Source organism: Terrapene carolina, unplaced genomic scaffold (genome assembly GCF_002925995.2).
Source record: "Terrapene carolina triunguis isolate 2854851 unplaced genomic scaffold, T_m_triunguis-2.0 Scaffold1018, whole genome shotgun sequence".
Taxonomy (NCBI): domain Eukaryota; kingdom Metazoa; phylum Chordata; order Testudines; family Emydidae; genus Terrapene; species Terrapene triunguis.
Genome location: NW_020665369.1, coordinates 121,212 through 146,973, shown reverse-complemented (window position 1 = coordinate 146,973; position 25,762 = coordinate 121,212). Strand labels below are relative to the sequence as shown.

The following is a 25,762-nucleotide window of genomic DNA, read 5'->3' as shown; positions in this document are numbered from 1 at the left end:
GCTGCGACTCCACTTGGGGCCGCTGCACCTAGCGTGAAAAGCACCAGCCGCCTCTGCCCCGGGGCTACCTAGGCACAGCGGTGGGGGCAAGGGGGTGGCGAGAGGAATCTGGCGCCGAGCTGCGCTACAGCCGCCGTTTGCTGGAGCCCCTCACCCACGGGGAAGTGGCACCAGCTGCCCCGAGCCAGTGGTGCGCCCGCCGTGTACTGGGTGGCGCGGCCCCTTTAAACGAGCGCGTGGTGGGGAAGGAGGTGGCTGCAGCCCCTACGCCCAGCACACACCTCGAGAGCGCGCGCGCACGCGCCGTCGTCCTCCTTGCCTCCCTGCCCGGGACCTGCCGCCGCCGCCTCGCGCTGCTCCCGCTGGCGCGCGCTGTTCCATCACCTCCCCATTGGCTGGGCGGGGTCAGCTGATCCTGTGTTATTTCCTGTGTGTGAGGGGAGAATGGAGCGAGAAACCCCCGAGCCGCCGCCGCCGCGGAGCCCCCCCCGGCCTGGAGCGGGGCCCCGCCGCCTGCGCCACTGAGAGACCCCGCCCCGCGCTCCCCCCTCCGCGCGGGAGAGGGAGGGTCGCAGGTAACGGATCCCTTAGTTGCTCTGAGGGGACCCTGCCCCGGGGTGGGGGAGGGGGCGTGTGCGCGCGGGGGAGGGCGGTGGCGGGGCCCGGGGGGGATGATTCACAGCGTGCGGCCCAGTGGCTGTTAGCAGGGCCCGCCCCGCCTCCAGCGCCCCTTGACTGACGATAAAAACCCTGTTATAAATAGTGGTGCCCAGGGACTCGGATGGGGGGGGGGTAGGTTGAGGGGAAGGGGGATGAGATGGGGCGTTGAGGGGGGATGGGAGGGGATAGGAAGGTTCTTCTGGTCTCACCCTCTTCAATTTTCTTTTTGAACGAAGAAGCCATTCTACTAAATCTGAAGTGCCCCGCACCTCTTTACCTTCCGACCCCACAATAATGTTTTGTTTTAAGGCCAGTGAAGTTTGACGTGGGGGTGAATGTGGTGGGGTGGGGTGTTAATGATAAAAAAGACGAGAGAGATGCACACTATATGCAAAGTGGAGGAGACGGTCTGTATTATGACTACATTAAGCATGTAGTTAGCAGCACCTTGTTGTCTTCTGGATGGGCAATCTAGAACCGATCACTCTCACAAGGTCTCATCAAAACAATGGGAAGGGGCTTTTATGAGGAATGGAGAGCATACTTCCTGAGTGTGTTGTGTTGATGCCCCTCCTTTTAGCTAGAAGTTGTATTTTTGATCTTTTTTCACAGAAAGTGCCTTATTCTATACCCACCATGGGAAAGAGAAAGTTATAATATATTAAATATGCAAGAGGGAAGGTAGGTGAAGATATATCTTTTATTGGACCAACTTTGTTACTGGAAGTTACAAGGATTTGAGCTACACCAAGCTCTTTCTCAAGTTTGGGGAAGATCTGCTTCCTTTCCCAGACCTTAAGAAGAACTTGGTGTAGCTCAAAACCATGTAGCTTCCATCAACAAAGTTGGTCCAATAAAATATTTTTTCATATCCTGGGATCATCGTGGCTACAACACTGCAAACATTAACTATGCAAGTTAAGTAGGTAGGTTGTACTGGGATTCTGTTATTAAAAGGGTGGGGTGTGAATCAACAAGTGATCCATTGTGACCGAGTCAGGGGAAACTTTTCATCCAGGCAGCTTTCCCCCATGCCCTGCTGGTTGTCCTCCATCCTTTTCCATACTCAGCACAACACTGGTGTCATGCCATGTTTCAGTGTAAATTGGCAGTGGCTTCCTATAGGCCTTGGGGGGTGCTCAACCCTCTGCTCTGCCCCAGGCCCTGCCCCCTTCCCTCAAGCCCCTGCCCCGCCTCTTCCCAGCCCTGCTGTGCCCCAGGCCCTGCCCCACCCTGCCTCTTCCCACCCAGTCCCTCCCCCAAGCACAGCCTGTCCCCGCTCCTCCCCTTCCCTTCCCTTCCCGTGCCTCCTGCATGCTGTGGAGGTGCTGGAAGGGAGGAGGAGGAGTTGATCAGTGGGGCTGGCAGGAGGGGCTGGAGGGGAGCTTCGCTACCTGTCATTGCTAAGTAGCCTCTAATGCAGGGGTTGGCAACCTTTCAGAAGTGGTGTGCCGAGTCTTCATTTATTCACTCTAATTTAAGGTTTCGCTTGCCAGTCATACATTTTAACGTTTTTAGCAGGTCTCTTTCTATAAGTCTATAATATATAACTGAACTATTGTTGTATGTAAAGTAAACAAGGTTTTTAAAATGTTTAAGAAGCTTCATTTAAAATTAAATTAAAATGCAGAGCCCCCCGGACCGGTGGCCAGGACCCGGGCAGTGTGAGTGCCACTGAAAATCCGCTTGCGTGCCGCCTTCGGCACACGTGCCATAGGTTGCCTACCCCTGCTCTAATGTTTTATGAACTGGCCTCATCTTTAGCCCTTGACATGACATCCCTTCCAGTAGGGGCGGTGGGGGGGGAGGGGGGAGCAGTTTGACTAGGCCACACCTTTGCTCTTTTTCTGATGTATCCTTACTTGCTCTTTTATTTAAAAAGAGTTTTTGGGGGCTTAGAGATTTGGGAGTGGTATGCTCATATCCTTAGCAATTGAAACATGTTACAATCTGCTGACTCATCAGTGGATAACTGTAATGAGTTGTTGGTTCTTAGTACGTTTCCTAGTGGGCAGGTGCCCACACCACAGTCAGCTCTTATGGCCAGTCTCAGTCAAGACTGAGTGGGCTAATGAAGGCTGAACTCCTTTCAAGTTAGGTTTCTGATGCATTAGCTGGGCCTTGTGTGAGAGAAATTGTCTTTTTTTGGGGACTTTCAATATGGCACCTTTCACTGTCACTGTTTTTTGTTTTTGTTTTTTTGTTTTCTTTAAAGGGTGGTTTTGAATTTTTCCTTTTATTAAAGAGCTTATTGTACCTACCTTCTTTTTGGTTGAAGAGTTCTCTGAACCCAGCACCTTAAATGGGATTTCATATTTTTCTAACACAACTTGGATTATATGTATCTGTATTTTTGTTTACTGTATCTCCTCAGTAAGGTCACTTGGCATGACAAAAGAGGAGCAGTGACGGCCCTGTTGCTCTCTAGAGGGGACTGTGATGAGAAGAGGGTGTTTGGCTGGCAGGCTAGTCATGTATTCCTTGATTGATAAACTTTTGTTAAAGGTCTGAGGAAAGCAGAATAGCATTCAACCATTTCAGTAAACTCCGGGCCTTCAGAAAATGGATCACTTGTTTACCCATGACAGTGATTTGCAAATCTGATGTTACTTCTGAATAGTATTTTGACACACCACTTAGATCAGAGTGTGTGACTCACAGCTGTATAATCCCAGTAGGTGAGGACCACATTTGCGTGCCAGCCCTCTTCCACATGATCTTGGAGAATCTGGTAGCCTTGTGTACTGCTGTACTCTCAGACTCAGGTATCTGTGAGAAACCTTTGGATAGTCTGACAAGTTAGGTTCTCCCCAAACTGCCTGCTTATACATCCTGCTGGTGCCCCATTGCATTTATTTCTCTGGTAGAAAGAGTTAAGTCTATATTTAACAAAATGTAAATTTGGACTTTGATCTTTAATTCAGGTTCCAGGGGCTTTAGGAATGATGGGACCTTTGTTTGTGCTAAAACCTGCACTTAAATGAACCTTTATGGTCCCTGGGCAGATCATAAAGGAAAGTCCCCAATGTGAAGAGACAGTCCCCTGCACTGGAGCATCTGAAGAGAGATTCTTTTTAAGGCGACCTAAAAAACAGAAAAATAATTAGGTTTGTGCTTTTCTTGGTGCTTTGATACATAAAGAGAGCCTGCGGGGTGTTTGTAAGCAGGGTTTAAAATAAATTTTAGCTAAGGATTATTAGTAACATCAAGTCTTACCTCCAATGGCGTACTCATTGGAGGTCTTATGTGTGTGGGGAGCTTTCTCAGCCCTTCATTGGCTAGGTGAAGTTACCCAACTTTTCTTCCAGCTCTTTGAAAAGATGTTCATGTTTGTTTAATCTATTTAAAAGTTACTTTATCAGTTAATTCAATTTCACCCATGATGTCTTGGTTCTGTTAGTTCTCCAGATATCTATCTAGTCTTCAAGAAAAACGGAAGGATAAGACCTGTTTTTTTCCTAAAGCAGAAACAAATCCTTTCATGCCTTTATATATCATTAAAAAGAAAAGCCGTGCATGGTCCTATTTGTTTTTTTTCCCCTTTGTAGGTCATCTTTAACTAAAGCCCTTGCAGAACTAAACGACAATGGGTGCTCTTCCTGGAGGGCCCCTATGTAGAATTTGTACTACACAATTCCTATTGCTACTGTTGCAGCTTGAAAGGTTACTATTTGAAATGAGGGTATAATATGTATTCACCTCAAACAGTTTTGCTTGACTTCCCTATAATGTGAGACACTTGGCTGGGGTATATCTAGGCATTGATAGCTGGCTCATGCATATCTCTAGGGTGGCTATTTAATTAGAATGTATATTTTAGAAAAAAAAATACTAAAACTAGTTCAAGTAAACTTGATGTTTATGAAAGGCACTGGACTAAGAGTTTTAGAGCCTGAAGGCTTTTAGATAAACACAACAACCCTCCCTTTCCACCACCACCACCATCACAGAACAGAGTCGGCAGTGCTAGTTTCTCCAGCACCATTGTGCTTGTGACCTGGTAATGAGAGGATTTATTTTTATGCTGTTTAGTCCTATGTTTGGCCTTTCCAAACACTGAAATGTTAGATAGGGGCCATGCAAGGATCTAAATAGACTATTGACTACTGCCAGTTGCAGTAGTGGCTTTTGAGATTTAGACTTTATCCACAAGTAGTTACTGAATTGAGATCAACCAGCTCTTCTTGTTCAAGTCAATTCATCAGTGGCAGTATTTTAATCACAATTATTCCATGTTGGATTTAACAGTCTCTTTGAAAATTTTACTGTTTTAGATGTGGACTTTTTTGTAATACTTTGGTAAATATGGCTTAAAACAATCTAAAATATTTTAGAACAGTTTTGTTTTGGTATCCCTTTTCAAGAGAACTTTTATATAATGGGCTTATGAAGTAAAGAGTTAATAATATGGGGAGCTAAGCAGAATCTAAACAGTGGGCTGTGCACGTATCCCTCTTAAACAGTGTTGCTACTGTGAAGAACAAGCACAACGTTCCCTACTTTTGACATCTTGAATGGCTGTGTACAACTTAGCTAACTTTTCTCAACCCTAAACTGCAGTACCCCTTACTCTTCTAGTCCTGGGTTCCCTCGCAGCCCTCCTGTTGGACCACAGTCTTGACCTATAGCATCCTGTGCTGTTCTGATCCTAAACTTCTATGGACAATTTGCCAGTACATCTCCATGCTAGTTTGCAGAGCCTGGCTGTTCCACTCCTTGCTCTCTTGAGCTGATCCTGTCAATATATTAATTTGCTGTAGTTTTGTAACATCCAGGGTTGGGTACTAATATCCAGGGTTGGGTACTAAGTTGAAACTTGCCAAGTTGCCATGAGTGATCTAAACACAAACCCAATATGTACTTGAGCCTCATCCTCAACTCCCTTCACTCCTATCACCAGCTCCCTTTGCAAACCAAAAGGCCATTACCTTTTAAAATTGCAATGTGAAACATCAGGTACGCAAGGGTAAAGCGAGATATTCAGAACAACTTATGTTAATATATCAGAGCACTTGTGGAAACTGTCCAATCTTAAGGTGCGTGAATTAGGTGCCTTGGTTAGGAAATTGGTTACACAGGAGGTCCTGTAGCATTTTTCAGGAGCTATTGCCATCTGTGGTTTCAACCGGATGCTTCTGTGGGAATGTTTTTCTACACTGAAAACCCTTTATCCCAGCCCTCTCATAGTTTGGAGATCTGCCTGAATAGTTTGGCTTTGAATTAGGAAGGTGGAACATAGACTCAGTGACTCTTTCAAGAATTTTTCCCCCTGCACTCGAAAAAATAGAGTGCTGCAGGGACAGTATGCTAAACTCTGAGGATGCAGTGTTCCTTGTGTCTGCGTGGTGAGTGTAGGTATAGAAAGTAGAAAAGCTTGTGGTCTCAGAGAACCTTTTCCAGGAAGAATAGTGTCTGCAATTCAGACTTTAGAGTTGGGTGGTGCTCATTGGGGATGTGTGGGAGAGTTTATGGAATGTGAACAATTTATTATTAATCTAAATCTAGAAATACTTTAGCATGAGAGCATTACATTACCATATTATTTTATGTAGTCTTGTCTTGGTATAGTTGCAAATGCATTGTTTCCTATGTAAATTGATTTTCTTCTTGTTTTCCTCTTTCTGTGTAGTGTGTCTTTACCGTTACCAAAATAATTTAAAAAACCCATGTAAATAAATCCATGAAGACTTAGGCTAAGGCTGACCTCTCATCCTAAATTCATTCTGTTTTTCTTGATTCTATGGGGCAAAAATTCTGTGATTCTGTGGGGGAAAAATACCACTGCTCATCTTAACTTGCTCTCCCTCAAACCGGAATAAGACATGCTAGAGGGACTGGCAAGCACCTGCTTATGAGATTGTTTAATGGCAGTAAATATGGGACACTTTCCCTTCACTTTTGTTCCACTAGGTTAGTGGGGAGGTGAGGAAAGAGTTGCAAGGTTCTTCTTCTCCATAAGGGCTTGGTTTGAAATCTTTGGAGACTCACTCTGTCCTAGAATAGTTGTTCAATTTGAAAAACTGTGATATTTTACTTGGCCGTGTTTCGAATACAGCAAGTGGAAAGAAAGAAGTAAGGTGACTCTTTTCCTCTCTCCATTCTGTCCACATGGGGTTTGTGTGTGTGTGTGTATATATATATATATATGTGTGTGTGTGTGTGTGTGTGTGTCACGCACAAATGGAATACATGATTACTTGATATAAGGGTTTTATCTTCATGGATTAAGGTGTCGAATTACTGCTGTGTGTCAAATCCACTATACAGGCCCTCAAGATGAGTGTCGATAATAGCTGTGTACAACACCAGAATGTACTGTTTTCTGTAACTGCTTTCCCTTTCTCTCTCATCCCCTATATTTTTTTTTTCTTGTCCCACTTCCCCATACAAAATAATTTTCATTACTCTCCAGATTCTCCTCACTGCTTTGACTGTGGGTAGGGATTATTTTACCCCTCCTTTTTTAGCATCCTGGCTGCTGCAGTTTTGGAGTAAGCGTGTTAGCTGTGCCCTTCTGCTCCTTCCTCCACCTCTTTTTTTTTTTGGGGGGGGGGAGTTCCCCTAATCTGTAACTCCAGGGCTTCCTCTGCTCACACATTCTAAGCCACAGAGAAAAATTGACATGATTCTTGTCAGTTTCATTTAGAAACCTGTGGACAGCTATGAAACTGACAAGAATCTGCTCAGTCTTACTCTGCTGCACTTTGGGCTTACAAACTCCAATTTTGTTTTGTTGGCCCTGCTGAGGAAGTAAAACTTCTTTTTTTGATAGGGGAGGGTTTGGTGGAAAAGCAAAGATGTATAACATGAACAGGTGTATGTATCCAACACTAAAATAGACAGTGAAGAGATTAACTAGAAGCTCCTCAGAGCAGGAATAAGTCAGTGAAAAGATATCCATTGACTTAAGTGGGCGTTGAATCAGGCTCACAAAGAGAAGGCGGGGGAAGAAGCTTGCCCTCTCTGCAGCTCAGTGAGAAAGGAGGATCCGGAAGCTCTTAAGCTATGGCTATACTAGTGAGCGTACAGCGGTGCAGCTGCACGGATGCAGCTGTGCCACTGTAAGTTCTCTTGTGTAGCCGCTCTAAGCTGACTGGAGAGAGATTTCTCCTGTTGACTTAATTAATCTACCCCCAACGAGGGTTCTCCTGACGACATAGCACTGTCCACACCAGTGCTTAGGTCAGTGCAATTTATGTCACTTGATGGCTTATTCACACCTCTGAGCGACGTAAGTTATACCAACATAAGTGGTAGTGTATACATACCCCTAGTCAGAAAGGAGGAATTGGGAAATTAATTATCTTGCTTACACACAAGGAATATTTCTGCTAACCAAGAGACTTTATTAGGGCTTGTCTACACATAGTTATTCCCAATTCCATGGATGGACACCCTTATTCTAGAATTAGAGTCCACACATGGAGTTAATTAGGAATAGCTAATCAGGAATAACTCCATGTTGTTTTTGTTTTTATCTTCTTGCCACCACCTCTCACTTGAATTTAGGCTTCTAGATAAGAGATTGAAGTGCATGACATCCATGGTAGCATTCTTTGAAATGTTTCCTCTTCCACACGCAGGGTCAGTTAGACAGAACTGCAGGGTATCAATGCATGGACTTGAGCTCTGAGAGTCATTCATTCAATACATTGGGGAAAAAAATAGAGGGACCCATTCGTGAGGACTAGGGCTTTTTTCAGCCTAGTCTAAAAAGCAAATATGAAGAGCGTGGATAAGGAGTATATCATCATACCCTCATTATGATGTAGGCCAGTGTTTCCCAACTGGTGCCCCATCAGGCCCGAACAGGTGTGCCGCAGAATTTTTTTAAAAACTAAAATGGGGGAAAGCCACTTTCTGATTGGCTGTCTGCCTCACTGGCCCGTCTTCTCAATGGATGGAGCAACCAATCAGAACTCAGTCTCCCTCTCTTCCCCCATCCCCTCCTGTGAGAGCAAGCTGTCCGCTCCCTTGCCCCTTCCCTGCCCTCCTGCAGCTGCCGGCCAGGAGGTGGTGGGGAAGAGCCCCTGGAGCTCCAGGTGGGCTACAGCAGAGAAAAAGTTGGGAACCAGTGATGTAGGCACAGTGGAAGATCCTAGGGGCTTGTTAGAGCTGGGAACATGAAGAGGTAGCAGTGCTTCTCCTCACTTTCTTCTACAGCCGCAGGCATCAAGGAAGAATTGATTAACTAACTTGCCTCAACACAAGAACATAAGTGGCTCCTGTTGATTTCATGTAAAGTCTTAAGTATCTGGCACTTCTGAAAATCATGCCTGATGAGCACAGTCTCTCCCATTCTCATTTCCTTTCCACTTACTTATCCAATTTATCATTCCTCTCCATTGACTGACGCTTGGAATACATTTACAACTAATATTGGTGTAGATGTGTTGGTCAGGGGTGTGAAAAATCCACATCCTTGACTTGTATAGCTATGTTGACAGAACCCCCAGTGTAGATGCAGCTCTGGCAACAGAAGAGTGCTTCTTTCAGCATAGCTAATGTTTTTTGGTGAGGTGGTGTTGCTACACTGACAGAAAAAAGCCTTCTATCCGTGTACGCTCGTTTATATTAGGGGGCTATGCTGATGTAGGGTTTATGGTGTAGACATAGCTTGTCTCATTCTCCCTCCTCTTGTTTTCCATACCTCGGATTATTACCTCCCCTCTACCACTCACTCTTTCACTGTCTTCCTTGACAGGTCTTCTGTCTGAATGAGAGAAAATGGGTATACTGCTCATGGGGAAACCTGCAGCATGAGTTTGGCATGGTCAAATTACTGTTGTCACTCCTTATACATTGGACCAGGGCAAAGAAACCTCTGTGCAGGGGTGTGTGTTTTTTTTAAAGTGGGCAGGGTACGGTATTTTGTTTCTTGGTGCCCTTGTTTTTTCCTCTCATTCCTGTTACCTGAAGCCACAGCCTGGGTTACACTATTATGGAGCTTCTTTCGGGTGTAAGTTGTGCAGTATTTAAAATGTGTATAAACAGACCTGCTCTAGCTTCTGATTGAGCAGTGGACTTAGATAGTGGAGTGAGATAGGAAGCCAGAAGAACGATGGCATTTGGGAGAGCACAGAGAACTGGAGGATGCATGTGGAAAGCAGGGGAGCAGAGGAAAAACTGAGGGAAACGTGGCTGGTAGAGAAAGATGGAGTCTTTTTTATTAATGTTTAAAATATTTTAAAAAATTAATTTTTGAGATAAAACTTTTAATCAGTTATTTTTCCATGTATTTAAAACCCTCCATCCTTTGTTCTCCAAATATTCTTTTCCTCACCATCCTTTCCATGTGACTCCTATGGGTGTGCTAAAGTCGCCTATTAAGATCTGTCAGGACCAGGATATCCTCCTGTTGACTTTATATGCCAACCAGCTTTTAAACTTTTAGTGCTGTTTGGGTGAGATGAGAGAGAAGAATGCTAAATGTAGCTAGTGAAATTTGAAAGCTTTCACTGGTGTATAGTTAACTAACACCTCTTACATTTTCTTTATTTTTAATGGTGCATACTTAAAAAAAAAAAAAAAAGAAAAGAAAAAAGGAAATGAACAGTTTGTCCTGCCAATTTCCAATTGATGTATAAGTCTTCAACACTCGTTATCACCCCACTCAACTTTTAATTCTGTCCCCTGTAACTCTCAACCAAATTAGGTAATAAAATCCTATTTCCTATTCAAGGAATCCGATTCTAATATACAACACCTAACCTATACTGCAACATTAATATAGAAAAACTGTATTAGTTACTGCATAACTTAGTTTAGTAGTTCTCAACTTTATTTGTATTATAGTGGCTAGAAGGAACCGCAGTATTGTGGCAGCATGTAGGACTCCTAGTCATGAACCAGGCAAGGCACTATATACAAAGAGAACAAAGACTTGATGCCACAGATCACTCTTGAAAAGAAAAATAAAAGGTGGACCACTGATCATATATTAATAGATTCATAGATTCTAGGACTGGAAGAGACCTCGAGAGGTCATCGAGTCCAGTCTCCTGCCCGCATGGCAGGACCAAATACTCTCTAGACCATCCCTGATGGACATTTATCTAACCTACTCTTAAATATCTCCAGAGATGGAGATTCCACAACCTCCCTAGGCAATTTATTCCAGTGTTTAACCACCCTGACAGTTAGGAACTTTTTCCTAATGTCCAACCTAGACCTCCCTTGCTGCAGTTTAAGCCCATTGCTTCTTGTTCTATCCTTAGCGGCTAAAGTGAACAAGTTTTCTCCCTCCTCCTTATGACACCCTTTTAGATACCTGAAAACTGCTATCATGTCCCCTCTGTCTTCTCTTTTCCAAACTAAACAAACCCAGTTCTTTCAGCCTTCCTTCATAGGTCATGTTCTCAAGACCTTTAATCATTCTTGTTGCTCTTCTCTGGACCCTCTCCAATTTCTCCACATCTTTCTTGAAATGGGTGCCCAGAACTGGACACAATACTCCAGCTGAGGCCTAACCAGTGCAGAGTAGAGCGGAAGTATGTAACTTTATATCAGTTTATTCCATTAACAATTACATTTAAAGTGGTTATGCATTTAGATTTTAAAATACAATGGCCATCACGTAATGTGATCAATATGGTGCATGAGATAACTGATCGTACAAGTTCTTCAAGTATGTATCAGTGTGGATTGCACTGTGTGCATGATCAGATTTTACCTAACTATCAGTGGTACCTGTGCGCATTGTGTTGCTGTATGAGGATATAATCAGTTTCCTCTGATGGCCTGTGGCAGTGAGACTCTGTGGCTAGTGTCTGACCTGTTAGTTCTTAGTGCAGGTTAGATTCCTTAAAAAATCCTCAAAACCACTTTTGATCTTCTGTGAACTGATTGACTATTGTACTGAACTTCCCTTGTCGGACTGCCCTATACACCCCCTGGTATACACACCCTTGTACAGGGTTTCTGTAATGGCACATTCAAAATCTGCAGGCTTCAAGCCCTGTCCATTCTGCAATGGACTACTTCCCCTTAAAAATGAACACAGTAGGTCTGCTTCTGTCTGGGAGAATCCCATGTTCAGAGCAGATGTTTGGTATGCTTATTCTCTGCGAGGAATCGTAAGTTGCAGGATGTGAGGCTGAAGCTCCAATTTCTGGAACAGTCCATGAAAGTCTTGTCAGACCCAGAGAAAGAGAGCTCCAAAGTCCTCATAATGAACAAGGCCCATGTCCTCTAGTACCCCATTGAGCAGACAGGTGACTAACTCCACCATGGAGAAGTAGGTACCAAGGAAGAACTAGCACTGACCTTAGCATTGGGATCTGCATCAGCACAGTCCAAATCCTGATAGACAGCACATTGGTGATGCACCATGTAAACAGCCTTGCAGGCGCTCTATTATACCCTTGATACCTGAAAGCTATCATGTTCTGGGAATGGTGTCATCAATGTGGGCAGACTCCAATAGCTGTACACCTTCCAGGAGTGAGCAATGACTGAACAGACTTTCTAAGCAGAAATGTGGGAGACTCCCACCATAGACTTGTTTGCTGACACCAAGTGCCAGAACTTAGGTTCCAGAGAAGGCGTGAGCCCAGGCTCCCTGTCAGATGCCTGCCTCTTTGATGGTCTTAAAGCCTCCTGTGTGCTTTACCATTTGTTCCTCTGAGTGCTGAGATACTAGTTAAAATCAAATGGGACAAGACCTCAGTCAGCATGATAGCCAAAACTGGCTTGGCCAGTATGGGGCTATTTGATCCGCTGCAGATGTCCGAGTGGCCTGCCATACATCTTCCAGCTTACTGGAAATAACATCTCAGAACCACCGTAAAATGCTTTACCTGGACCCACAGTTATTGCATCTGACAGTCTTGATATTGGCTGGTTGAGCAACAGCAACAGACTGCTCCCTATAGGTTCAGGAAGTTCTTATACAGAGCAGAAAACCTTCCAGCAGGAAAACATACTCCTCAAAACGGAGAAGATTCTTCATTTAGGGAACTTGGAGTATTAATCCAGTGGAGGCCCCAATACCAAAGTTCCTGGACTATATCCTCCTCCTTCAACATGCAGGACTAGCGTTTAACTCTTTTAGAGTCCTCACTGCAATATTATGTCACACTAGCACAGTTGCACTCTATTCTCACACTTCACAGTATCAAAATTCTTCAAGGGCCTTCTTCACACTTACCTTCCAGTCAGAGACTCAACTCTCATGGTACCTCCGTGTCCTTCTCAAGCTTATGGAGACTCTTCTAAAATTGTTGTCTGAGTGCTCAATACGTTACCTTACCATCAGATCAGCATGGAGGGTCACTTCACTCCAAGCTCTTCTGGCTCGGCTGCCTTATACATATTTTCACTGAGACAAAGTAGTGACGAAACCACACCTCAAATTCCACCCTAAGGTGGTCTCAGAATTCTACCTGAACCAGTCTATTACCCTGATAGTATTCGTCTCAAAGCTGCACTCAATGCCTGGAGAAGACAAGCTCCATACTCTGGAGGTTTCCAGAGCCTTCCTTAGGCCTGTTGAGATAATAGAGCTTTTTAGGCTCTCTTCCCACCTATTTGTGGCCATATTAGGCACATTAAAAGGTCAGATTACCTCATTCCAGAGAATCTCTTGCTGTGTGGAAATATAGTGGATTACTGATATCAGCTGGCTGTTGAGACTCTCCCTCCGAATGTCAAGGCACACTTCCCCAGGGCACAGGCCTAATCTTCTGCCTGCTTCAGAAATGTGCTAGTCTTTGAAATATGCAAGGCAGTTACATGAAGCAACCTGTTAACTGTGCACTTGACAGGGTAGCCAGGATAGATGCTAAGCTCAGGAGAGTGGTAGTTCAATCCTTTGATATAGCTATAACTCTTCACTCCTATCGTCCAGGGAGGATATTGCTTGCCAGTCATCTACAGTGGGATCCACACTGACACCTAAGGACAGAGAACAGTTTACCTTCTGGTAAACTGGTTCTTTGAGATGTTGTCATTTGTGTGACTCCCACAATGCACCCTATATTTCTGCTTTTTGGAGGTCTTACCAATATGGACTTAGAGTTGCGAGGGAACTGAGACTGGTTGATTTGCACACATTCTTTTAATAAAGTAGGAGTGACCATCATATTTTAAAGATTAGTGTAGATGATTTTCAGCCAACCAATTGGGTGGACCACTATAAACTTGACTATGGACCGCTAGTGGTCTCCATCTCATGGATTGAGTCACTGACAACTAATATGGTTACAGGTATAAATTTGCAAAAATCTACATAGGCTTACATAAACCTACAATCAATAGACATATTACAGGTCAATCATTGCAGTTAATATATTTTTTTCTCTCTAATATATCACTGTGTGAGAACTGATAGAATTCTGTCCCTAATGTATGCTTGTACTCAGTTCTTTTCATTGGGATAAGAGGTAAGGTTCTCTCATGGATTGGTAACTGGCTAAAAGATAGGAAACAAAGGGTAGGGATAAATGGGCAGTTTTCAGAATGGATAGAGGTAGATAGTGGTGTCCCCCAGGGATCTGTACTGGGCCCAGTCCCATTTAACATATTCATAAACGATCTGGAAAAAGGGGTAAACAATGAGGTGGCAAAATTTGCAGATGATACAAACTTACTCAAGATAGGTAAGTCCCAGGCAGACTGTGAAGAGCTACAAAAGGATCTCACAAAACTGGGTGACTGGGCAACAAAATGGCAGATGAAATTTCATGTTGATAAATGCAAAGTAATGCACATTGGAAAACATAATGCTAACTATACATATACAGTGATGGGGCCTAAATTAGCTGTTACCACTCAAGAAAGAGATCTTGGAGTCATTGTGGATAGTTCTCTGAAAACATCCACTCAATGTGCAGCAGCAGTCAAAAAAAAGCAAACAGAATGTTGGGAATCATTAGCAAAGGGATGGATAGATAAAGACAGAAAATATCATATTGCCTCTATATAAATCCATTGTACGCCCACATCTTGAATACTGCGTGCAAATGTGGTCGCCCCATCTCAAAGCTATATTGGAATTGGAAAAGGTTCAGAAAAGGGCAACAAAAATGATTAGGGGTATAGAACGGCTTCCGTATTAGGAGAGATTAATAAAACTGGGACTTTTCAGTTTGGAAAAGAGGTTACTAAGGGGGGATAAAATCATGAGTGGTATAGAGAAAGTAAATAAGGAAGTGTTATTTACTCTCTCTCATAATACAAGAACAAGGGGCCACCAAATGAAATTAATAGGTAGTAGGTTTAAAACAAACACAAGGAAGTATCAGAGGGCTAGCCGTGTTAGTCTGAATCTGTAAAAAGTGACAGAGGGTCCTGTGGCACCTTTAAGACTAACAGAAGTATTGGGAGCATAAGCTTTCGTGGGTAAGAACCTCACTTCTGAAGAAGTGAGGTTCTTACCCACGAAAGCTTATGCTCCCAATACTTCTGTTAGTCTTAAAGGTGCCACAGGACCCTCTGTCACAAACACAAGAAAGTATTTTTTCGCACAACACACTGTCAGCCTCTGGAACTCCTTGTCAGAGGGTGTTGTGAAGGCCTATACTATAACGGGGTTCAAAAGGGACCCAGATAGATTCATGGAAGATAGGTCCATCAATGGCTATTAGCCAGGATGGGCAGGAATGGTGTCCCTAGCCTCTGTTTGCCAGAAACTGGGATTGGGTGACAGGGCATGGATCACTTGATGATAACCTGTCCAATCCCTTTGGGGCACCTGCCATTGGCCACTGTCAGAGGACAGGATACTGGGCTTGATGGATCTTTGGTCTGACCCAGTATGGTCGTTCTTATGTTCTTATTGCATTTAATATGCAAAATCAACAGTATACATGGAACAATACACTTCCTTTGCAGAATAAAGCAAGGGGGCAAATCTAAGGTTGGGTGTAATTCGCTCAGGGTGACAGTGAGTAATAAAGGAACATGTAGCAATAAGGGTACTGGTTGGATCATTTAATTCATTGTTACCCAAATTTTTGAAAGCTGAGGCCCACCCCCGCAGGAAAATGAAACTAGTTGTCACCTTGCCCACCTCACTGTGTTCTTAAAGGCCTACTAATATTTTAGAAAATTTAAATTGTGTTTTAAGATGTATTCTTAAATTCTTACTTTAAGGAATTGTGTTTTCAGTATTGGCTGTTAAGAAATAGTTGAATACAAGTCATTTTTTAAAAATTAAAAGTGTTATATTTCAAGCTTACAACAATATTACTTAACATTTTGAATGGTAATTGTTCAGTAATGTTCTTTCTAACAAAACTTCTCGCACGGGTGGGGTCTAGTGTGGTCCTTTGTCTTGTCTTCACTTCAGTGAGGCTCAGATGCCATGCTGGGATTCTTGAGCTGGAGCTGCTTCTTGACTTGAGGGCAAAAAATAAGTGGTCGTGTTTCCCAAACTCACGTACTTGTAGCACCAAAACAAGCAGTCACAGAGTAAACTGTGTAGAATTTCATTCATATTTTGAGCAATGAAATAATTAACAAAGTTGACATGAATGGGGCAGTTCACACCTCAGCTGTTGTTTCAAATTCTGCAAACCTAGACAGACAGAACCGGTGCATCTTGTCTTCATGAGTCTGCAAATATTCTGTATCAGTAGCAGTTAGCCGTGAATTATGCCATTTATTCAAATGAGATGTTAACTCTAAGGATAATTAAAGTCAACATTACCTGAAAAGTCACCATAAATAATATATTCTTCACTTGCTGCCTACTGTGTTCTTGTACATATGAGTCACAATAGTCATAGAGTCCATAGTTTAAAGAAAAGTTGAATAATGCAAAAAAAGTCTTCCTTACATTACACATACAGCTGTGTTAAGTGTAACCAGACTCTGATATGCTCCCTCTTGAATTCTCCTTTGACATAGTTACAGCTAATGCAAGTCAGAGCATCCCCATACCACCATTTTTAGCACAGCTGTTTTGGGCTGTGCTTACATCAACATATTCTGGCAAAATCTGGGCAACTACCCTATACTACTGCAGTCATTGATAAGTAGAGCAGAGAGGTGTATGGCTGTATGTGACCTTGGCTACACTGGCGCTGTACAGCGCTGCAACTTGCTGCGCTCAGGGGTGTGAAAACGCCCCCCCCCCCCCCCCCCCCCGAGCGCAGCGAGTACAGCGCTGTAAAGCGCCAGTGTAATCAGAGCCTGCAGCGCTGCAGACTCGCGCGCAGCGCTGCAAGCTATTCCCCTCGGAGAGGTGGAGTACTTACAGCGCTGTGAGAGAGCTCTTGTAGCGCTGGCGGCGCGACTACATTCGCGCTTCACAGCGCTGCCGCTGCTTTGTAGAGCCAAGGCCTGTGTTTTTTTGGGGGTTTTTTTTTGGTTTGTTCTTAAATACAGTACCTTTTGGGATGTTCTTTCACATACTGACCTTGGCAGTAAAAGGGCTGACTAACTTAGGTAATGAGAGATGGTTGGCCAGTCTCATCTACACAGCAGAATTGTTAGAACATGGTTAAATCCTGTATATTATAGCCATGATCACAGGCAAGGTCAAAACATGGTACTTCCATGTATGTGAGCTCATGTGTAAGGCTACGATTTAGTCATGGGTATTTTTAATAAAAGTCACGGACAGGTCACGGGCAATAAACAAAAATTCACAGCCCGTGAAGTGACCAGTCCGTGACTTGTACTAAAAATACCTGTGATTAAATTGGGGGGTGGATGGGAGGGGGGAGCACGTCCGGGACCAGCGGCACCAGTTGCTGGGGACTTCCGGCTGCCCCATGACCGTTGCCGGGGAAGCCTCTGGGGAGAGGGGGGGTCCAGGGCCAGTGGCACCAGCTTCCAGGGACCGCTGGAACAGCAGCTGGAGCAGCTGGCCCCTGCAGAATTCACGGAGGTCGCGGAAAGTCACAGAATCCGTGACTTCTGCGACCTCCATGACAGACATAGAGCCCTACTTGTGTTAATATGTTGTATGTAGGATAAGTATTACCATTTGTTTATAAACTTCAGTAAACCAAACCAGACCCATAGTGTAGATGAGCTCCAAGACACATTTTGGATCTTCTCATATCCCATACTCACCTGGGCTACCTTTTGGAGCAGGGTTCAGATAGTAGCTTGGGTCACTCTACATCTTACAGCAAATAATTTAGTAGTATTGATAATGGGGCAGGTTGCTTCTCTGCACATAAATAAGGAGTACAAAGACAGTATGCTTTCATAAATTATTCACTGATCACCCACCACGGTTAGTGGTTTTCTTTTCTTTTCCTTTGTTCCTACCACTCTGAATTTTGGCTACTGGATATTGGGGGAGTGTATTGAGGAGAGGAGGGGAGTGAGGTTAACTCGTTGAAGGTAGTCTGTCATGTCACTTGTGATTTCCCTGGATGAGTGTGATGCTGGGGACTATAAATACATATGGCAAATAGTGAGCCTGTAGTGACAGGGCTGGATGCACCTGGGGATGAAGGTGTATGTTTAACAGTGGATAGAGAGCTGTACTGAGGATTGGTTTCTCACTGTGAATAAAGATAAATGGGCAGGTTAGGTATATAACACTACAGGTGTAGATATGTATGTGTGCTGGCAGTCAGAATGCGAGTAAGGGTGGATTTGGTGGGACATGTGTGGCTGCTGTTAGAGGTGGTCATATCAAAAAGGGGTGTAGCTTGTTTGTGTGGGATGGACAGCTGAGAGTCCCTGCTGGATACAGATTGGGGCAGGAGTGCAGATCTGGTGCAATGGATGTGCAGATGGATGTGAGCTGTGTGGGAGTGTATTTGATTGTGTGGGAGTCTGCAGTCAGAAACTGGTATGTCATCCTTTTTGACCTCCTGCAAATAGAGAAGAAAGTGGTAGCTGAGACTGATGTAATAAGTAAAGCTGGAACTGCTGAACAGGTGTAATGATATGAGTATAGATTATTGTACCAGGTGTATGTTTTGGCTTTTTAAAATGGTTCCAGTTAGGTTTTATCCAAGCCAGTATAACCCACCCTGTAGCAGGAAAAAAAATGGAATTTATAAGCCTCTACTTATATAGAGGTGGATAGCTGCAGTCTACCTGGACATGTCTTCTCTAAAAGATTCACCTGTGAAATAATCCTTTGGCCTATACTCTGTCAGCACAGCATTTAGTCTAAGAACAGTGGTATCATATTACAAGAATAACAGGAACAGGTAGTATGTTTCAGTTAAAGTATTGTTATGTAGTAATTATTATTTTTTTGTATTACCATATCGCAGAGGTAGTCAGGCAGACTGGGCCAAATCTGGACCGCCAGACGATTTTGAATGGACTACTTAATTTATTTACTACTACTTATTGTTATTGCACTGTGAAAAATGTTTCTGCAGTCTGGACCTTGACCAGGAAATTTGGAACTTGACAAAAATAATAGATGCTACAGCAGGGGTAATCAAAGGAAGTCTAGCCCTGGACAGGACCAGTTGTGCTCAGCGCTGAACAACCGCAAAACAAAAAGATGGTCCCTGCTCCAAATTCATGGGATTAAGACTTCTTCCACATATCCTTACCCATTCCTAAATAAAAACCATTATAGTGCTGTTCAGTTTCATAATTCTGCTAATTGTATGGATCAGTCAAATAATCCTGTGAGACATGCAGGATGGGTTTTATGCAGAGGCACAGAAGATTCTGTTTAAAAGGACACCAGACTCTTTAGTCTGAATTCTTTATGTCCTGTTGTTGGTAAGATCCAACTTTTGTTTGCTTTGTTCATTTGACATTACCTTGTGTGTAGTTTTTCACTGTTTCTCTCCTATAGTCTGTTCACTGACAAAACTTGCCTGGTGGCATTGTGTGCCCTTCTAGAAAAAACTCAAACTTGTGAAAACCTGGAAATGAAGAATTAAGGTACACTCCCAAACAACCTTAACTGGGGCTGCCAATAGCCACTAGGAATTATCTGCATGCACTCCAGCAGGATTCACTGTGTTTGGTGTAATTGTACTGAATGGCAGAGGGGTTAGTTGGAGCAGCTTGGCAGAGCTGTGATTGTGAAATGAGGCAATCTGTGGGGTCCATGCCTCTTTGTGGGGTATGAGCCCCTCTGTCTGATCCCCACATGTGTGATCAAAGGAAAGAGGTGCATGTGTATCATGAGATCCACTATCAGGGGGGTAGCCGTCTTAGTCTGTGTCTACAAAAACAACAAGGAATCTGGTGGCATCTTAAAGACTAACAGATTTATTTGGGCATATAAATGAGATCCACTTTGTTTCATTTCAGTATTGCGGATTGTGTCAGCAGGGCACAAGGTGGTCTTCTTGCCAGGAAGTGTGTCAGCAGTTAGGGGGGATATGAGGTATGGACTCTGGGTTTAGTGATGGGTAAGTGACTTGTTTGTTAAATGGCATAGTGTGCATAAGAGTGAAGAGGTTGTAAAATTTGTTAGATATGGTGATTTTTCTCTGGAGCAGAGTGTCAGGCTGATGTAAGTAGCTCCTGTTCAGTATAGTGCAAAGGCAGAATGCAAGCATGTGTGTGTTAGGGGCATATTGGGGCATCACTCAGAGGGCAGAGTTACAGTTGCATGGGTGTGTACACCTTTATTCTATATTTCCTGGTTTTCAGACATTTTAGTTTTGTGAAATTTGTTTGAAAGGGTGGGAAGTACCACCGGGCAACCTTAATTTTGAGCTAACAAGATGTTTTTGATAAATGTCCTGGAGTTTTATAACATGTTCTTGGAGTTAGTGGTCATTAAAATAGTGGTTGTTGTGTAGGATTGCAGTTAAGATAACCTCTGTGGCCAGATGAAGATGGTATTTACATAACGTTTCATCAGTCGTAAGGAGGGAAACAATCTTCCCATTGTACAAATGTGGAAATTGAAGCACAGAGGTGAAGTGACGTAGTAGAGGCTCGATACATCCATCTGGAGCAGTGGTTTTCAAACTTTTTAGGCTGTGTATCTCTTTCCAAATAATGTAGTCTTCCACGTACCCCCATCTGAGATAGGCAGAAGTGACAAGTGCAGATTTCTGCCTTCCATTTTGCAACAGCTTCTAGAGGTTTTCAAACTGTGGGTCATGCCCCCCTGGGGGTCACAGAAGAGTGTTCAGGAGGGCGAGTGGTGACACCAGGTGGCTTGGGCCATCCCAGCACGGCATCTCCACTCCTTGACTCACCTCAGTGGGCCACCCAGCCTGTCCGGGTTGGTGGGGTGCAACCAAAAACTGTAACTCTAAGGGGGACTCAGCTAAAAAGTTTGAAAATTGGAGGTGGCATTCTCTCCGTGAGCTGAGCCCCACCTTGCATTGCCAGCATGAGCCCCCCTGAACGTTCCTGCACGCTCCCTTTGTGGGGTATGCCTAGGGTGACCAGACAGCAAGTGTGAAAAATTGGGAAAGGGGGTGGGGGGTAATAGGATCCTATATAAGAAAAAGACCCAAAAATCGGGACTGTCCCTATAAAATCTGGACATCTGGTCACCCTAGGTATGCCCCTCAGTTTGAAAACCTCTGATTCTGAGTCACAGCAGACAGGAAACATACTGATCTGGAGCATAGGAGGCTCAATGAGGTGTGAAGTGACAATTCATCTCAATGGGATGTTCTCAGCTGAATGAGAACACCCCAGGGAGGTGAATACAGCCTGGAACAATAGCTTTGAGATGTGTGAACTGCTCCATTTATCACAGTAGGTGTCAATATATCCCAGCCAGCCTGCCTCCCTCCCCCCCCCCCACTCCAATGCTTGAGAATCTGATATGCATCAATCATGCCTGTGTCAACTCTCACCCTAGTCTCAGCAGTGTGATCTTGGTGCATGCTCCCAGAGTCCCAGCATGTCTGTTCACAGCTTCCAACCCTGAGGAGCAGGCATTCTCCAGATGTGATCTCACAAATGGGGGCAGGAAGATGGACTCCAAGCCATTCAGAGGAGCAATGCTTCCCCAGATGCCAGCTCACATGGGGGGTTGTAAGGGAGAGGAGATCAGACCTCTCCAGAGTGGTCCCTCAGATCCCAGGTCATATGATGGCCAGAGAGGGGCATGGGCCCCTCCAGGTCCTGGCACATGCACATGGGGTAAGGAGAAGAGCTCAGACCTTCTCCTGAAAGGCAAGGTCCCCCCAGATCCCAGCAAACATCTGGGAATGCTGGAAGAGGTTCGCAGACACCCACAGATCTTGCAGATGCACAGGGACAGGGGCTTTGATTTCTTCTCCCACCCCAACCAATGGGCAAGAGCTAGGGTTGCCAGGAGTCTGGTTTTTGACTGGAACGCCCGGTCAAAAATGGACTCTTAACGGTCCGGTCAGCAGTGCTGACCGGAGCCGCCAGAGTCCATTTGGTGGCGCAACGGGCCTAGGGCAGGCTTTCTGCCTGCCCTGACGCCACGTGGCTCCCTAAGCGGCCGACATGTCCCTCTGGCTCCTAGGTGCAGGGGCGGCCAAGGAGGCTCCACACACTGCCCCCGCCCTGAGCGCTGGGAACCGTGGCCAATGGGAGCTGCAGGGGCAGCGCCTGCAGGGACATGCTGGCCACTTCTGGGAGCCACCTGAGGTAAGCGCTGCCCAGAGCCTGTACCCTGAACTCCCTTCCGCACCCCAATCTCCTGCCCCAGCCTGGTGAAAGTCAGCGAGGGTGGGGGAGAGTGAATGATGGGGGTGTGTGTGGAGTGAGCTAGGGGGTGGGGCCTCAGGGCAGGGGCAGGGCAAGGGTGTTCGGTTTTCTGCAGTCAAATCCTGGCTCCCTCTTGGGGGACAGGAAGAGGAGCTCAGATGCCCCTCACATGAGGATGGTGGAAAGGAGAGGGGCTAAAACTTCCTTCCATAAGCAGGGCTCTCATGGATCCTGGTGCATACACAAGAGGGGAGAATGTGGGACTGACAGGTCCCTCCCCTGACCTGAGTGCTACCTCTCCTCCCCTTAAATCCCCTAATTCTTCTTCGAGTGCTTGCTCATATCAATTCCAATTAGATGTGTGCATGCCACGTGCAGAGTTGTGGGAAAGTTTTTCCCCTAGCAGCACCTGTCGGGTTGGCTGTGGAGCCTCCTGGAGTGGCGCCTTCATGGTGCTCAATATATGACCCTGCTGACCTGGCACCTCCTCAGTTCCTTCTCATCGCCAGTGACGGTCGTTGGAACTGTGGCATCTTGCTTTGCAAGCTCTCCACGTTTCCCTAGCTTCTGTTTGGACTTTTTGTATTTCGTAGTTGTTTAGTTCTTGGTTAGTTCTTAGTTGTTATAGTTAGTAGTTAGCTAGCTGTTGGGCTGGGGGGTTTACCCTCTACCCCGACTGAATTCTCCTTGCGGGACTTACATGCCTAAGTCCCAGTGGTTCAAGCCCTGCAAGTCCTACGACAAGCCCATCCCAACGGGTGACCCCCACAACGCTTGCCTAAAGTGTCTGGGGGAAGCACATCAAGCAGACAAGTGCAGGATTTATAAAGGGTTTCACCCCAGAACAAAAAAGGAGCAAGACTTTTGCCTCAACAGCGCCTTATGGAGGCGGCACTCAGACTGCAACCTACATCGGCGCTGCAAGGCCCGGCACCGAGCTCATTGGTCCACAGTGCCCCGGCAGCAGTGGTAGAAGCGGCACTGCGGAAGGACTCTGGGAGACACCCATGGCACTGTTGCTCCCCGGCGCCAAAACCGGCAGGATCAACCCAGCATCGGTGCCATTCACCAATGCAGAAGCGGCAGAAGCAGGGGAGGAGTGGATCTCAGACTCAGAGACCCACCCCTTTGGAGCTGGCCAGTGGGGCACGTCCTCGAGAGGTGCACCCAGTGCCGAAGTCTTTGGAGCCGGCACCATTGACTTCGGCTCCGCAAGGAGTTGAGTCCGGTGCTGTTGGACTCCCCCGAGCCAGGTCATCAAGGAGGTGGAATTGCCCTCCACCCCGGACACCTTTGAGGCCGCAAGGCACCTCATCGCCATGACAGCGCCGCGGTCCCTGGTCCTTCGCACCAAGCCTCTGGTACTGCAATGTGTGGCACCGTCTCAGGGCAAACTGGTGATGCTCTGTCTCTCAGCACTGCTGCTCCCAATCGTGATGCCGATCCTCGCATCGATCTCCGTCGCGCAGCAGGTCCCGCTCCTGGCACCGGTCAGCGACCCCGCACAGATCCCAATCTCAACACTGCTCCCCCAGCCTCGCAACACTGCTCACCAGTCCAGGTCCACTCTGCACTGCCCTGGCCATCGCGGTCCTGGTCCCCATCTTCGGACTCGGAGACAGGGTCTAGATACTCAGAGCGGGGCCAGCACCAGTCAGGCCGGGGAAGGCCTGAGTTGGGGGCAGTGCCATGGCCTGTGCAGTGGCAGAGACCAGCGCAGCGGCCACTTTGGATCCCATGGGCGTACCACCAGGCCCAGGGCACCCAATCCAAAGGTTCCTGTTTGGCGACCTCTGAACCATGGGTGCCAGAGGCATCAGCCAGTCGCCCCACCCCTAGGGGTGCCGAGGAGATACCGGTCGCTTGACCTCCCCTGGAACCAACCCCAGTTCCTGAGCCTGATCCAGGTGTGTTTGGCCCTGACAGAGAGGTGGGACAAGAGGCCCCTGAAGACCAAGAGGGTCAGGAACCCTGTTCTCCCATTAGTCTCCTTGTCATCCTCCCCGGATGAGGCGGTTGCAGGCACCTCCATCTCTGGACCGCCCCCCATACAGAGCTGTGCCTATCAGGACCTCCTTTGCAGGGTGGCGCGAAATATGGGCTTGCAGACTGAGGAGGTGATGGAGTCAGAGGACCTATGATCGACATCCTGGCCCCGGAAGGCCTGTCGAGTGTGGCTCTACCTCTCATCAAGACTATACAGGCCAATACTAAGACCATTTGGCAGACTCCGGCCTCCATCCCTCCCATCGCAAAGGGTGTGGAGAGGAAGTATTTCATCCCATCTGAGGGATATGAATACCTCTTCACACACCCGCAGCCTTGCTCATTGGTGCTGGCTGCAGTAAATGAGAAGGAGAGGCAGGAACAACAAGCCCCAGCGCCTAAGTCAAAGGACGCCAAGCACCTAGATTTATTTGGGCGTAAAGTGTATTCTATAGGGGGGATGCAACTCAGGCTTGCCAACCAGCACACAATTCTGAGTAGATACAGCTTCAACTCCTTGAACTCGATGCTCAAGTTTAAGGAGCTGGTGCCAACAGAGTCTGGGGAGGAGTTTAGAGCGATAGTGGAGGAGGGCAAGGTGGTGGCACGGACCTCTTTAGAGGCCTCACTGGATGCTGTGGACTCAGTGGTGCGCACCTTGTCCTCCCATATCGCTATGAGGCATAGCTCATGGCTGCAGGCCTCTGGACTCTCCCCCCCCCCCCCCCCCCCGAGGTTCAACAGACCATGCAGGATCTGCCTTTTGATGGGGCAGGTCTGTTTGCGGAGCAAACTGACTCTAGGCTGCATAGCCTAAAGGACTCCAGGGCTACCATGAAATCCTTGGGTATGCGCACCCTGGCAACCCAACGCAAACATTTCAAGCCTCAGCAGCAGTGCTCCTATCCTCCTCGGCCAAGGCAGGACTTTTATAGGAGAAGGGGCAGGAATGGCAGATGAAAGCCTTCCAACCCCTCGGGCTGGGCCAGGGTCCGACTAAACCATCGTCGGGTTCCAAGGAGTCCTTTTGAAGGTGTGCCCGAGGACAGCGCACCAGCCTCAATTCCGGATCCTTCCCCATCTTTCTTGAATGTCCCACTTCTATTATGCTTGGTCCCAAATAACTTCGGACCGCTGTGTTCTCCGTATGGTAGAAGTGGGATATTCTCTCCAGTTCTGCTCCTGCCCTCCCTCCCACCCTCCTTTCCCATCCCTTTTCAGGGACCTTTCTCATGAGCAACTCCTTATCCAGGAGGTGCAGGCGCTCCTTGCCATGGAAGTGGTGCAGGAGGGTTCCTCAGCGGCAAGGGATTCTATACCTGATACTTCCTAATCCCCAAAGCCAAAGGGGAGGGAGGGGGTCTCGGACCCATTCTAGATTTGCGAGGACTCAACAAGTTCGTGGTAAAGTTGAAGTTCTGCATGGTCTCCGTGGGCACAATTATCCCTTCTCTGGATCTGAGAGACTGGTATGCCGCCCTCGACATGAAAGACACGTACTTCCATATAGCTATTTGGCCTGTACACAGGCGATTCCTACTCCTTGTGGTCAGCCACAAACATCAATTCACAGTCCTTCCAT

General features: G+C 46.1%; 1 protein-coding gene across 3 annotated transcripts in view; it reads left to right on the top strand.

Moving 5' to 3' along the window:
- The first annotated feature begins 445 nt into the window (after nucleotides 1–445).
- The window catches only part of TCF20 (transcription factor 20), a 111,214-nt gene continuing 85,897 nt past the window's right edge, over nucleotides 446–25,762 (top strand). For 2 of the 3 annotated variants that reach the window (XM_026661341.1, XM_026661340.1), the window contains exon 1: nucleotides 524–575. The gene's annotated coding sequence lies outside the window, so the exon portion shown is untranslated. Of the gene's footprint in view, nucleotides 576–25,762 lie in introns of all 3 variants that reach the window. The other variant, XM_026661342.1, reaches the window with a different exon arrangement.